Source organism: Schistocerca nitens, chromosome 9 (genome assembly GCF_023898315.1).
Source record: "Schistocerca nitens isolate TAMUIC-IGC-003100 chromosome 9, iqSchNite1.1, whole genome shotgun sequence".
NCBI lineage: Eukaryota > Metazoa > Arthropoda > Insecta > Orthoptera > Acrididae > Schistocerca > Schistocerca nitens.
Window position 1 is genome coordinate 511,081,540 of NC_064622.1, and position 12,786 is coordinate 511,094,325.

Genomic DNA, 12,786 nt, shown 5'->3' on the forward strand with positions numbered 1-12,786 from the left:
GAAAGTAGCAACATCAGAAGACTCGTACATACTCCAGGAAGACCTGCAGAGGATTAATGAATGGTGCGACAGCTGGCAGCTTTCCCTAAACGTAGATAAATGTAATATAATGCGCATACATAGGGGCAGAAATCCATTCCAGTACGATTATGCCATAGGTGGTAAATCATTGGAAGCGGTAACGACCGTAAAATACTTAGGAGTTACTATCCGGAGCGATCTGAAGTGGAATGATCACATAAAACAAATAGTGGGAAAAGCAGGCGCCAGGTTGAGATTCATAGGAAGAATTCTAAGAAAATGTGACTCATCGACGAAAGAAGTAGCTTACAAAACGCTTGTTCGTCCGATTCTTGAGTATTGCTCATCAATATGGGACCCTTACCAGGTTGGATTAATAGAAGAGATAGACATGATCCAGCGAAAAGCAGCGCGATTCGTCATGGGGACATTTAGTCAGCGCGAGAGCGTTACGGAGATGCTGAACAAGCTCCAGTGGCGGACACTTCAAGAAAGGCGTTACGCAATACGGAGAGGTTTATTATCGAAATTACGAGAGAGCACATTCCGGGAAGAGATGGGCAACATATTACTACCGCCCACATATATCTCGCGTAATGATCACAACGAAAAGATCCGAGAAATTAGAGCAAATACGGAGACTTACAAGCAGTCGTTCTTCCCACGCACAATTCGTGAATGGAACAGGGAAGGGGGGATCAGATAGTGGTACAATAAGTACCCTCCGCCATACACCGTAAGGTGGCTCGCGGAGTATAGATGTAGATGTAGATGTAGAAGTAGTTGGGAGCTAGGGATTACTTTTCACTCACAAGTTTTATTTTTTCCTTAATATTCACATATACAGTTTCTTCTATAGTAGGTTTCCAAACATGAGCAAAATCCTATACCCAGTTAAGAATGGGGTGGGGGTGGGGGATTGGGCGGGAATTCAGGTGCCACCACCACTTTGATCCCTGAAGTGAAACAATAACACCAAATCTCAATCCTCTTCAGGTGTTGGATTTTTGCATCCCACTAATGTTCCTTAATTTAAATGGTTACTCACCACAATTATTTCAAACAGCAAGGGAAGTTCTGCACATAGCTTGTGATAATGGTTCCATAATTGATAGTCCCTTAATCCAATTCTGTTGAGCTTGAGCAGTTTTCTGAGGCAGTACTTGCAATGAGACCACATCAGCTCTCTATTCCAGATGAACATATTCTTGATATTGAGAGCATACTTCACTCAATGCAGGTTTCTACTACTTCCACCAGCAACCATAAAGCCATGGCTCAATTGCCTTAGAATGTGCAAATAATCTAAAAAATGTAGCAATCACCCAAGTGCCTTCAAGTGTGCATATGATTGCATCAGTCAATGGCTCAACTCTGTTTCCTTTGCTCACCAACTGGATCACAAGCCATGAAATAGGGAACCATTCAGATCAAACTTTGATTTTAATCACTTCACATGTCAGTCTCCAATGACAATTACTTTGTCAGAATACTTATTTACATGCACATCTTTGTTTTTATTCAACAAGCCCCAAGATCCCAGTATAAATATCACCATGAGCAAACTCTGTAACCTACATTACTGAGACAAAGTGATTTTTTAAAATGTGATTTTAACATTTTGTAGCTTAACATTTTTTTATTTACCTGTGTATTTTTACAGAAAAATGAAACCTTTTAAAGGTAAGAGATGCAGAATAAAGAAAGATGAAGCAGGAATTTGGAAAAGAAACAAACGCATTAGTGAAGATGAGTAATTTTTTTCTTTTAGTAGTGTTAGTGCTAGTTCAACGATTACATAAGTTCACAGAGTCACAGGTGAGTGTGGTCCTGAAGTGGTTGGGTTGGGTTGTTTGAGGATGGAGAGCAGACAGCAAGGTCACAGGTCTCATCAGATTAGGGAAGGACGGGGAAGGAAGTCAGCTGAATACACAAAAATATAATAGCCTTTCAATTCAATATGACTTAATAAATGTCCTATCCTGTGCAGTTGAAAAAGAAATTGTTAATGACATTAAAGCTTCCCCATTCTTTTCCATTATTAGAGATACAACACAGGACATTATAAAAAGTGATCAGTTAACTCAGATAATTCGATATGTTATTAGTTCACACGATGTCACTGGTAAGCTTTGTGACATGAAGACAAAGGAAATCATTTTAGGTTTTCTTCAAATAAAAGATCAAAGTGCGTTAGGTACAGAAAATGAAATACTAAGTGCAATGGACAGAAAGGGACTTGTGTTAACTAAACACTGTGGTCACGGTTAAGATGGTTGTGCAGATATGTCACATGTATACAAAGGTGTTAGAATGAGAATTCGACAAAGAGAAAGAACTGAAAAATATGTGCATTGTGCAGCCCATAATTGAAATCTAGTACTTAGTGCTGATGCATGTGGACAAGGTCCTTCTGTGACACATTAATGTCACCACCCGTCAGAAGCCTGAATAACCATCTTTTGCAGCACAGACCACTGTAAAACGTGCAAGAGGAGAGTAAGTGAGTTCCTGAAAGGTACCAATAGGGAGGTGGAGCTGTCCCAACTTCTGTGCCGTGGCCAGCTGTGCCAGGTTTCTCAATTGACGGTTCATTGTGCAAACAGCCCAACTGAAGTATCCCTACAGATTGAATTTAAATTCAGAGTTTGGTGGCCAGGGGAGTATGGTAAACTCATCCTGGCATTCTCCTAAGCATGCATGTACACTGTGAGCTTAGTGACACATTATATTATCCTGCTGCCAGATGACATCGTGCCAAGAAAAACCAAACTGCATTTAGGGGTGGACGTGGTCCCCGAGGATAGATGCATACATGTGTTGATTAATTGTGCTTTCCAGAATGATAGAATCACCAAGGGTGTATCATGAAAACACTCCCCATCTGTAATGTTCCCTCAATTGTTGCAGTGTATCTGCTTTCAGCCATTACACACTGTACACGCCAGTGGCCTTCATTCAGATGGAGCATAAAATGTGATTCATCTGAACAGGCTACCTGTCACCACTCAGTGGATATCCAGCTGTGGTACTGGTGTGCAGATTCCAGCCTTTGTTGCTAATGAACAGCAGTCAGTATGGGTGTGTGAACCAGGTACCTGCTGCAGATGCTTATGTGCAGCAGGGTTCACTGAACTGTTGTTTAGAAGACACTGGTGGTAGCTCCTTCATTCTTCTGGGCAGTCAGCTGGTCAACAGTTGCATGTCTATTTTCACCCATACACATCTCCACATGCATTATTCACCCTTGTCATCTACGGCCTGTGGTGTTCAACAGGTGCCATGGCACCAGTTGCGGAGGGTGCCAGTTTGCTGCGCAAAGTATACTTTAATCACGGCGGGCACACAAACAGTTTACAAACCTAGTGATTTTGGAAATACTTCCACCCTTGGCCTGAAAGCTGATAATTGTGTCCATTTGCATGTCACATAAGTCACTCCTGCTACTGCTGCCATCTGCTGTCATTGAGTGATTATTGCATGCTCATGTCAAACATATGTGTTCATGTAGTGCATGTTTCTATGCACAGATGTTGCTTTATCCACTTGCTGGGATACTCTGTACCGGCGTATTCTAGTGCTCTTTCCACTGCTTGCAAGCCAACCATGGGAAGGTATTTCACGTATTAAACATTTAAAATACTGTCACAGTATACTCATTGAGACGTCTACTTTTATGTTAACAGTTTAACCCAGTAAGACAAGTAATACAGTTAGCAACCATGGGTTTTTATTAAGGCAGCTTGACATACATCACGTAAATACACATAATGTTTTTGATGTAGTATTTAAGAAAGAGAGCACTTAGCGACTTCCAACGAACCTCGTTCATGATTTCAAATAACATTAAACTAATGCAAGGTTTCCTATAACTAATTCTCAGTGCCCTAAGTTACATCCACATAATTTCTGTCTGACCTCTGAACAGAATGATAACAGCAGACCTCTCGATGATCACCTGTAATTTCAATATCATTATTGCTATATCTTGCATCAGTTCTGTCTGAAATCTGCATAATAACCGACAATTAGATGAATGTTATGTTTTGTTGACTTCAGCTGAGTGTAGCCCTTCACACATAAAAAAAAAAACCCTAAATGTAAGTATACATTGGAACAATTGGTTTAATGAGGAATTTTCCTGATAATAATGTAACATGGAGCAGAATGAGGCAATAATGCACAGTTAGCAAACAATAATTTTTAATTATGAAAGGAATAAATCTGAACACGTTTATCACTGGTCATGAGAAATGATATATTTAATATCAGGCACAAAAGCACAGCTCATTGACAAACGCAAGAAGTTGCAAAGATATTCATCACTTATGCTTGATTGAAACCTAGATTTATTCATTTTCATCACCGAGAAAAATCTTTCACAAACATATGTTGACCCAAACATGGACATAACTCTCGCAGCTTCTCAGTGCAGGTGTGGAAATTCTTGTTGTGAAAAGTTTTCGTAGAATTCTTTTGTACTTTGCACTGCAAAGAACTTGTCCTTCAGTTTTGTATTGCACTGTAGGTCGATCAGTTCCATCTGTAGATCATTTGGAGCATCTTCAACTGACAATGAGAATAGTTGAGCATAGAGGCAAATGACAGGAGACAAACTCTAACATCTGCAAATCGTGCTCAAAATTGTTCCTTAATTTTTAAAATTATTGACGTTTCCTTGAAATCTAGCACTTTCATGGACCAGTCCTAGAGTCGGGAAATGTGCAGTGTTTTCTGTCAATAGCTGGCTCTCACAAAGAGCAAGCTTCCTTTCAAAGGCATTTACTTTTTTCAACATGTCAGAAATTAAATTATTTTCACCTTGCTAACTGATGTTCAGGCTGTTCATGTAAGACATAATGTCCATGAGAAATGCAAGGTCTGATATCGAACAAGGGTCTTCCATCATATGTTCACTTTCTCCCTTCTCATGTAAGAATGTTACTATGACCAAACATAAATCAAAAATTATTTTCAGCATTTTACCTCGACTGTGCCAGCGTACTTCGGTATAGTAAGGTATGTTGCCATACTCCACTCCTAATTCCTCCAAGAACTGTCGAAACTGGTGATGTGTAAGCCCATGTATCTTCGGATAGTTTACAGTATGCACAACAATTTGCATGACGTTTGCTAATGTTACTGATTTTGCACAGAGCACCTCTCGATGCAGAATGCAGTGAATTCCATACAACGTCTTGTCTGTGCACCCTAGCTTTTTGTGCATCCATGCTATGAGTCCTCTCTGATGACCTTGCATTGATGGTGCTCCATCTGTGGTCACTGAGACTAATCAATTCCAGTCCATACCGACACCATCAATTGCTTCCTCAACAGCTTGGAGTAAGTCCACACCTGTAGTAGTCCCTTTCAAAGGTACTAAGTCCAAAACGTCCTCTGTTGCACAAAGTGTATTATCGACACCTCATATGTATATCACAACCTGGGCTGTATCTGTAAGATCTGTTGCTTCATTGAGCACAACAGACAAAGCAACAAAGTCTTTAGCCTTATTTATTAGCTGCCTGTGCACATCACCAGCCATAGCACTGATACGTCTTGTCACTGTTTGTTTGGATGGACTGATTTCTTGAAACCTGCTATCATTCATGGGACATACAAGTTCTGCAGCATTAATCAGACACCATTTCACAAACTGCCCTTCGGGAAAGGGTTTCCCAGATTGTGCAATTCTTAATGCAATTTTAAAACTTGCTCACAGTGAAGATTTAGTGTGGTTGTCATTCTGAAAAATTGAAAACAGTACATTGTACAGTGTACAGTAAAATAGACATAAATGTAACACAAGAAACTAAGAGTTCAGGAAGTATCAGTTACTTTGATGTACAGTAAAATCGAGTTGATGTGTCTCACCCATTTTCTTAAGTACATTTAATTTTGCTTGCCATTCTTCACTTTTGTGTACACTACACTCATCTTTGTGATATGTATTGTAGTGTCTTTCAGTTGAAAACTTATGCTGGCCACCTATTATCTGGCGGCACAGCAAACACTGTGAGTTTTCACCAACAGCTACATAAAAGAATTGCAGTTCCCAGTCATTTTTCAATGACTGAGAACATAGATCTCCCATCCTTTGCTTTTTCACAGTACCTGCCATTTCTCAGTACTTCTCTGTTAAGGTTACGGTCACCAGGGGTAAATAAGACTGGGTATGTTGTACTCTTGGTTGTACCACATAAACAGGAAAGTGTAGCCGTTGCCATTCATTTAGGACACATGTCTAATAACAGATGTCGCTGTCGCACAAGTGCGCACATGTGCAGCACTTCCGCACATCTGCTCACTGTACAGCATTTGGCTGGCCCTGACTTTGACAAAGAAATAGGGTACTTCACCACAATTGGAAAATAAAAGAATCTGAAAAGTGATAAGACATTTTGATTAATAGTATCAGGACGAATAACTGGTGGATCGAAATATGTATTTCAGAACCATTATTTTTAATAGCTCTTTGGATCTCATTGTAGCCCAGTTAAGAAGCAGACTTGAGAGTATGCATAATGCTAACCATTTCTTCAAAAGAATTCTCCCAGAATTTCTAAATTCTGCTTCTGATGAATTTTTTCACAATGCTGCAGTTATCAATTCTTCAAAATGGGAATGAGGAGGATTTTTATCCAGGGAATTCCCTAATCAGGTAATAGGTTTCAAAAACACCCTGAAAAAAGAAGTAACCTCTGTAGTTAACTATTCCTGTTATTGTTTCCATTTCACATCACTGACCCTGACTGTGTTTAGAATGCACAGACTCCACAATATGTGGGCATGACAATATATAACAAGGTCATAGGCAAAAACATATTTAATACAAAGCCAGAAATTTTAAAAATGAGGCTACAGCAGATTCTGTGGGGAAAAGCTACTATTCAATAATTTGAGCAAGGGGTAGTTAAGTGTTAGATTTTATTGTATGTATGTATAACAAAATTGTATTTTTATTAAGATGCTGTTTGTTAATATCAGCTGTTCGGTGTTTACGGTGAAATTTTACCATGTCTCTTGTACCTGAATCAAATGATTTAGATTACATTGGTTGCAAGACAAATGAACCACAATTCACAAAAAATGAGCCGTTGATTTCCAATTTTAGATTTTATTACTTTCCTACTGCTTTCAAACTTCTGAAATTCCAAGCTCCAACTTGTAGAATGTTCTTCTGTCTTGTCTTTTTCTCATGGTCACTGTCCCCTTGGCATTCACTTTACAGAGATCTGAATGGAGAATTATTTGGAATCTTTTGCCAATAGAGAGCATTACAGTTCTGTTTCAATTACATGCCTCATTTCATATCAGACAGAAATACTCTAGCTGAGTATGGCAAAGTGTAGTGAAGGCAGTCTCTTTAATGGGTGTGTTGATTGTTTCAGTTTAAGTTGTTCATAATTTTAATCACTAAGTATTTAATTGAACTGACAGTCTTCAGAGTTGTGCAATTTGTTGTGTAGCTGAAATTTAATGGATTTTCTTTTAATATTCATGTGTATGAACTCACACTCCTTATTATTTAGGATCTATTGCAAATTTTTCACACCTTACAGATATACAGTACCCAGTTTGCAGTTGGTTTTGAATTTCTCGTGACTTTACTTGACAGTATATAACAGCATCATCTGCAAACAATCTAAGAACACTGCTCAGATTGTCTCCTAAAACATTTATACAGATTAGGAACAGCAGGGTGCCTGTGACACTTCCATGGGGAATGCTACATATCACTTTTGTTTTACTTGATGATGTTCCATTAATTATTGAGAACTGGAAATCAGAAATTCAGTTGCACAGTTGACAATACTCTTTAGAAACCCAGTTTGACTAGAAGCTGCTTGTGAGGAACAATATTAAAAACCTTCTTGAAATCTAGAAACATGGAATCAATTTGACATCCTGTGTCTGTAGCACTCATTACTGCATGAGAGTAAAGAGGTAGTTGTGTTTCACAAGAGTGATATTTTTGGAATACTCTTGTGTCAATAGATCATTTTGTTCAAGGTAATTCATACTGTTTGAACATTATATTTGTTCCCAAACTGTACTGCAAATTGATATTGATCTGTGATTCAGTGAATTACTTCTATTTCCTTTCTTGAATATTGGTGTGTGCACCTTTCTGGTCTTTAGGAATGGATTGAGTGAGTATTTCTTTTATTTATTTATTTATTCATGTTCTGTAGATCCAGTATATGAGAGAATTGTATGGATGTGGAACAAGTGGTTGTATATGATTCCTAAGTATTAAGCTGTGGTACTAGCATACTCTGAAAAGAACCTAATTGGTATACCACCTGGACCAGAAGACTTGCCTTTATTAAGGACTGGAGTTGCTTCGCTCCATTGAGAATATCTACTTCTGAGTTACTCATACCAGCAGGTGTTCCTGATTTTAATTCTGGAATATTTAGTTCATATCTTTTGGTTAAAAAAGTTTTGGAAAACCACATTTAGTAATCATTAGTTGCAGTGTCATTGGTAATATTATCATTGCTAATGTGAAGTGAAAGTGTTAATTGTCTTTTGCCACTGATGCACTTTACACATGACCAGAGTCTCTTTGCATTTTCTGTAATGTTTTGAGACAAAGTTTTGTTTGGGAAACCAATTAAAAGCACCTGAAGAATGTGCTGAATTTTGAGCTTCTGTAAAACTTTGCTAATCTTGGGGATTTTTGCATTCCTTTTAATTTGGCATGATTTTCTTTGTTTTTTCCTGCAATGGTGTTCTGATTTGTTTTGTGTACCATGGGAGATCAGTTCCATCTCTTATTAATTTACTTGATATAAATCTCTCAATTGCTGGTATCTGTTACCACAGAATCTACAGGCTTCTAGAGCTTAAAACTCATGTCATCATTCCTCAGTGCTTCATATACCATTTATTTACACATTGTCCAGCCCTGGGTTCGATTCCGGGCTGGGTCGGAGATTTTCTCTGCTCAGGGACTGGGTGTTGTGTTGTCCTAATCATCATCATTTCATCCCCATCAATGTGCAAGTCACCAAAGTGGCATCAAATCGAAAGACTTGCACCCAACAAACGGTCTACCCGATGGGGGGCCCTAGTCACACGACATTTACATTTACACCTTTATTTTTTCTGGTAAGTCTCTTATACTTCAACTTACTTTTATTGGTATCTGTTACCACAGAATATACAGGCTGCTAGAACTTAAAACTCATGTCATCATTCCTCAGTAGTTCATATTTAATTCATTTACACATTCATTTTTTCTGGTAAGTCTCTTATACTTCAACTTCCTCTTCATCATCGACAATTTGTGATTTGGGTCCATACCTGGTTATACTTTAGAATGCAATTACCTTATTTTGGAATCTCTATTTTAACATAATGTAATCCAGCTGGTATCTTCTACATCTGCATCTACATCTGTACTCTGTAGATCACTGTGAAATGCATAGCAGAGGGAAATCACCCTTGCACCAGTTTTTAAGATTTCTTCTTGTTTTATTCACATATGGAGCATGGGAAGAATGATTGTTCCCACAATCCCTAAATGAGTGCCAAGTAGGGGTTTGTGGTATATTCCAAGAGTCATCATTTAATGCTAGTTCTTGAAACTGTCCAAGTAGCCTTTCTTGCCAAAGCAGCTCTGTGACTCTCAGCCCTGGGTCAAACAAACCTATAACCATATTGTCTACTTTGTTTTTGAGCCTTTTTTACTCCAGAGTTGCACATGTACAAGTTGTATAGGTTAATGCACAGTACACGACCGCTGCGTTGAACATGAGCGCCACACTCGCCTTTTACAGCCCAGTAAGTCGGCCATAGCCGAACATTGTATATCCACAGGACATACTATGGATTATTCGGCCACGAAAATCTTGGCCCCATCGAGATCCTTCTGGGATTCAGTTGTGAAGGAATCCGTCGAAATACGTTTAGCGGAAAATCTCATTAATCGTGATGGCGGCTTTTTATTGAATAAGGCCTGGGACCCGTTGATTTGTTTAATTTCAACCAAAAGAAAATTTTTTATGGCTTCTGACATGTTGAGCAACAAGTAATTTTATATTTAATATTGAAATTTTCCTTTTATTGTTTTGGACACATCTGTGTGCATGTTTTACTTTTTTCATGCATTCGTTGGCGCTCCATAGATGCAGTAATATTGTAGAGGGCCTTGGAATCGACAGGTGGCGCGCATGCTACGGTAACTTGCGCATGCGCACCTGCGGCACTTTTAAGTATAAATAGAGCGACTTGCACTAGCAATCCCCAGTGTCAAACACTCGCCTGAAGATGACTGTAAGGTTGGCAGCCGAAATATCGTGGAAAGAAGTCGATGAGATCCGGCTGCAATCCCGAAATCTTATGGAATATTTGATACGCCGGGAAAATTTCAAGAGTCACAACTGTGTCTTTGTCAGATCAGTTCTCTGCAGTATGCGCTCTATGTTACATGCATTGTGAGAATAAAAGTATTCATAGTAAGTGCTGGAAGAGTGAGTAATTATTTATCATCGTAATTACTATGCCCACTCCCCACTACCTACAGTGGTGACCCCATTATTTTCTTTTCAACTGCACCACAAAATACTGAGCTGATCACCGTGGGATACAAACTTCATGCCGTGAAGAATACATCCCACGGTGGTGCTTCATCACCTGGCATTGCTAGAGACAATTTATTTGTGCATCTATTTGGTGTTCTTGCCAATTTCATTCTAATGACTCAGCACGTATCAACATTGTGTATACCAAATTATGAACACCCTCTAGAGTACCGCAATTGTTGACAAGCATCTCCAGCAGGACAACACATCATGACCTACACCAATTACCATGCTCTGCACTTGTAGTGGGGAGGGGCTTTGTGAGGACATAAAACCAGTGGCTCTACTCCCCCCCCCCCCCTGCACCTCCCACCCACCTCCTACCCCCACTCATATAATATCACTGCCCTACTACAGCAAGAACAATGGTGTCTTTGTCAGATTGGTTCTCTGTAGTATGCACTCTATGCTACATGCACTGTGTATATGCTGTGATTAATAAAAGTCCACTCCCCATTACCTACATACCAATACCTATTCCCATACTGACATATTGTAAAATTACGAACATTCATGAGTGCCACGATAAACTCATACTGTTATAGTCAATTATAGGCTTAAATTTAATTGTGCTCTTTAAAAATTTTTGAGAACAGTAGGCATGTTCAAAACAATCAGTCTTCAATTTCATGGTACAATTATGTGATAAATAGATTACTTTTGAGAATTCTTTCTACTTACAAAACTATATTTTTGTAAGTTACTGATGTGAGGGTTTTGTGTACAGAATTTATTTCACAGCAAATTGGCATTTGTGGTTTGCAGTTCTGGCAAAGTATACATCACCCCTGAATTTCATTGCATATCAACCCAAATAAACATGTGTCTTTGAGAATTTTCAGACGCTACCATTATCCTCTGCATACTCTACGAGCCACCTATAATAAATCAGCATTTGTGATTTAGTTATTGTTGCAGATTTTCTAACTAACGTATTGTGTTACGTACAGTTTTTGCTTTAAGAGAAGTAGCGCTATATATTATTTGCATTTATAATAAATTAGTTCTGTTTGCAAGTTTTCTAACAACTATAATTAACATCAAAGCATTTTAGGAAACTAATAATTTTTACCATATGTTTTTGTGTTGCATTAATAGAAATCTTGTTTTGTGTATTTGCTTCTGTTCTTATGGGGAATTAGCAACTTTTTAGCTCAACAAATTAAAATAAAATCAGTGGGCATAATTTAAAGTTATTTGTTTACTGCCTTGTAATACAATGACCAGCCAAACTCCAGCCCCACAGTGCATCCTGTACATGAACACGGGATAAGTTGGATGTTTTTCGTAAGCCTCCTGAAATTGCCTTGACTATTGTCAAGTGATTGGCAGCTGCTATGAATCGGTCTGTTGGAAAAGCTCCCAAAAGTTGAGGTACCTATGATATCTGTACCAGAGGTACCTCATGTACTGTCTTCTCCTGTGGATCCTGTCTCCTCTGCGGAAAGTACAGGATCTGTCATTACTTATCCACTTCACTGTGAATGGCACATCAGTGGTAGAGGTAGGCATCCTATACAGGGTCAACAGTGACCAGAAAGGACTCAGGGTGTCGTACTGACCCCCTAACCAACAGGTTTGTGGTTCTGTCTCTCACTGAAACAGAAACTGAGCCAGTGCGACACACTTCACCAGTTTTCAGAAAACCTGTTTTGTTTGCTATCAAAAGGAGGCAAATGAATAAGAATAGGGATCTATTAATCACTGGCAGTTCAAACATACAGCGAATGATTGTATCTTCTGGTAAACCTTCCGGGATATAAGGTCGTCGTCCATGAAACTCTTCGGCTCCTAACGTTTCGTCCAGAGCTGCACTGGACATCTTCAGAGGGGTGTTTCTCCTCCGGTGAGTCTTGCCGACTGATGGGTCGGACAACTGAGAGTGACTTATGTATCGTAGAAAGTGGGCGTGACCAGAGTTACATGTGATATGCAGAGATAATCTTTGTCAGAGATAAAACTTAACTATCGATCGTAATCTCGTCACGGATCAAACTGTCTAGCAATTCTGTAGTGCTACTGTCCAAATATCACTGAGTTTCATGGTCTCTTCTTTCCGATTAAAATTATCACTATGTTTATATATTTCAATTGCTTCTCTACAAAGCCGTGGGTAATAGTTCGTCGTTGTAGATAAAATTTTTGTTTTGGAAAACCTCACTTGATGATTTCC